Raw genomic sequence first — 3,632 nt, 5'->3', positions numbered from 1 at the left:
AACCGGAGTTGCAAAAAAGTTATGCAACAACACAAAACCCAAGTTGCAAAAAATTCTTTCTACAGAAATTTTCTGCAACAAGACCTATGTTGCAATGATGGAGGGCGCTGATACGCCAGATCTGACAGCCCGCGAGCTGGCCGAGCCAGAGGGACGCATAGCACGCCCCATCTGAATTTGAACTAAATATAGATTTTGCAGATAATTCTTGTTCCTTATGAGGACCATATCTCAATGGACTTCTCAACCATACAGACTTAGCAAAGAACACATCACATGCAAAGTACCTTGCCGATTTTGTCCCACAGCATGACACTTAAGTAACACACACATAGACAACATCTTGGTCATCGGCTCTGGATCCATATATGACAAAATGTGAAAGTAAGTTAGACATTGAGCATATTTGATCTATTATCATAACACCATCCTTTACGGAAGCAACAAACCATGCGTATTTAACTTTCATATATAACCATTATTTCTCCTAATTTCTTAAGCTTAATCATATCTTCGTTGATGCTATGCACCTTCAATGTAAACCAGTTAATTAGAAACCGTCAAAGTATCAATAAATAGGGTACACATTAACCTTGCAAAATGCATCTCCATGTATCACAATCTATAGATATAGTGTTACCATGACTTTGTGTAATCAAACAATAAAAGTAACCACAACAATGATATATTAAATATATAGAAAAAAATACATAATCGGGAAGCTCCCCATGCCCCCTACAACCCACGAATCACCTCAGGTCCTTGTAAGGCATAAAAATACACTCACAAAAATCAAAATGAAAATGAAAATAGAATTACTGAAAGCAGCCTTCAACATGTGGTGAGACCTTGTACCTCCTGCACAAAGAGGAGATGTAAATCTGAAAGAAGAAATGCCAAACACATTAGATGGCAAGAAAAGAAGTAAAAATAAGTGTATATTTCACATATACTATAGTAGCCTCAAACATTTTTATCCCTCAGAAATGGAGTAGAATATTAAATCCCATAGTGAAAAAAAGTAATGTATCAAAGCACATACTCCCTCCGTTCCAAAATAGATGATTCAACTTTGTACTAACTTTATTATAAAGTTGGATCATCTATTTTGGAATGGAGGGAGTATGTCCCAAGCTGATGCAGCTGTGCACTATACTACTCATCCACATGCAAGCAGCGGCAACAAGCACACACGCCATCATCCGCGTTCCAACCAGCAGCAGTGGCATCTCCCGGGATTCATTGACTCGACTTTGCAGGATAAGTAGATTAGGCCTCCTGGATTCTGACTCACCCATGGTAAGCTCAAGTTGGATCCATAATAACCCCCTCATTTAAATAAGTATGTAAGAACATGAACTAGTTTCATTCTTGTAGGGGTGCAGATTACAACAGAGGCTACAAAAATGAAATATAAAGGGAACACCTAATATATTTTTTGCTGAGACAATTAGCAGACAAAATCTGAAGTAATAAGCAATAAGAATAATCAGGCATGCAGTACTTATATAAAAAAACATTTAGCAAGCTCGTAGGACTCATAGTACTACCCCAATAACAGCGAGTTGAGCTAAACCTGAAAGGTACACACATTGTGCATCCCTACTGACATAATTAATTCAATGAAAGCACATTACAAAGCCCATAAAAGTAAATATCATTGTCAAGCCCAAGCCTGGAGTGAAATTCGACAATTCAACTCCTCCTAAGAAGACAATTTATATCCGTGACACCAATCATATTACTTAAAAATACACAAATAATTTTAACAATGAGCGTTTTTGCCTATTCTCATAATTTCATATTTGTTTAAACCCACATATGATAGGTGCTAACTTCGATCTGTAAGAATTATTCCGACTCACCAACAGATCATCACCCTCAGGATCATCATCATATAGTTTTTCAATGCAACTCCTGTGTAGAGCTTTGCACAAGAAAAAACAAACAAACAATAGTTTATTAACTGAATAAAGAGTTAAATGCTTGTTTATCTTCAAGCGGCCACAGAATCATGTTACCTATCAGAGATGAGTACATATATGAAGTTACTTGATCAAAAAAGAATACATATATGATGTTACTGAGCCGGCTGTTGAATGATAGCATGACGATATTCATGTACTGATCAATAGCTAGGAAGCAAGCAGTAAAAAATAAACAAATAATAGCTCAAGTTGTGGACTGCAAATTGCATTTTTGGGAGTAATTCATAGAAAAAGGATGGATATTTGCATCTGGTAACCATAGGTGAATGCTGAAACAAAGAACCTGGGAACTGTTTGTATTCAAGGCAGGAGGGTAGAAAACTTTTGCGCACCTTCTTTCATATGGATACCATCCAAGTTGTGATTATCATATGCTTTAACCCTTAGAAAGGCCTACAAAGGAGAAGCAAAGAGACCATCACGTCACACATGAGTTCATAATAAACTGAATGATGTTACCTTGTTGAGAAAAGGTACCTTTACGTCTGTAGGGACATAATTATCCACAAACTAGTCCAACAACTTGACAGTTACGCATACATCTCTTCACCTACGAAGAAGGAATTATGAATCAGAAACCCCATTATTTCAAATCTTCCGCAGAGAAATCACTACAGAATTACTTAGCACACAGTTACGGAAGAACTAATAAGCACATTTTTGTAAATTTCTCGAGGGGTCATGGTCCTGCCGCTGCAAAAATCTTGCATGGTTTGCAAAAAACCAAAATAATCATCGTCGCTCATGTAAGGGCATGCCTGCAGTCATGAGGTAATCGAATATCAAGTTAGCAACCGCAGGCAAACACAAGCAGCAACCATGAGAATTTTGTATAACTCCTAGAGCATTTTTCTAAGTAAATACAAAATTAGGTCGGGATACAGGGACGGGCCAAAAATAGCTTACTTCGTCAGGTGAAACAAGCCTTTCATCTATCATTACAAGATCCACTTTTCTGTTAAAATTATGTTATATTTTTTCCCTGTTTCAAAAACATAATAGATGGTTTGCTAAAGATGATCAATAACGAATGAAGGAATGATGCATGATTTTAAGATAAATTCTTTCTGGGCATACCATCATGAAGTTAAAGTAATATGACGCAACACATACCATATCTACACCAGTTTAGAACCATGTTATGGTTCCTCCGTTCTCAATAAACTTACATGAAGAATCAATTACCTACAGAACTTACAATCTGATGCATGCGTGTTTTTAGTTTCCCACCAATGATGAACCGAAACATTTTATTAGATTGCAAAACTGAAGCATCTTCCGTCTACCGACTTCATCCATCAGGAGGAACAGAAATCCGAATACCATTATGCTCCTCCATCACGGAATCAGATCCACTATCTACGCTTCCAACCACAAGGAAACGTCATTTGGACTTGAGAAGTGCAGCTCTCTTATGAGACAGATAGAAGATCATAGAAAGAAAGAGATGCACGTACAGGTTGCGTTCATCGCGTAACAAAGATGTGGATCTGATGGTGCCCATGATACATACCATGAATGGAGGCCTGGTTCGTCGCCATTGGTTGGAGGCACAGAGCTCGCCACCAGCAGCGGCGGAGGATGAGGGCATGGAGCGGTGGAGGATGGGCGGGGAGGCGGGAGAGGCGGTGAAACAGGGGGCGG

This window comes from Triticum dicoccoides, chromosome 3A, assembly GCF_002162155.2.
Source record: "Triticum dicoccoides isolate Atlit2015 ecotype Zavitan chromosome 3A, WEW_v2.0, whole genome shotgun sequence".
NCBI classification, from domain to species: Eukaryota; Viridiplantae; Streptophyta; class Magnoliopsida; order Poales; family Poaceae; genus Triticum; species Triticum dicoccoides.
The sequence above is the reverse complement of the archived record's forward strand: the minus strand, read 5'-3'. Positions refer to the sequence as shown.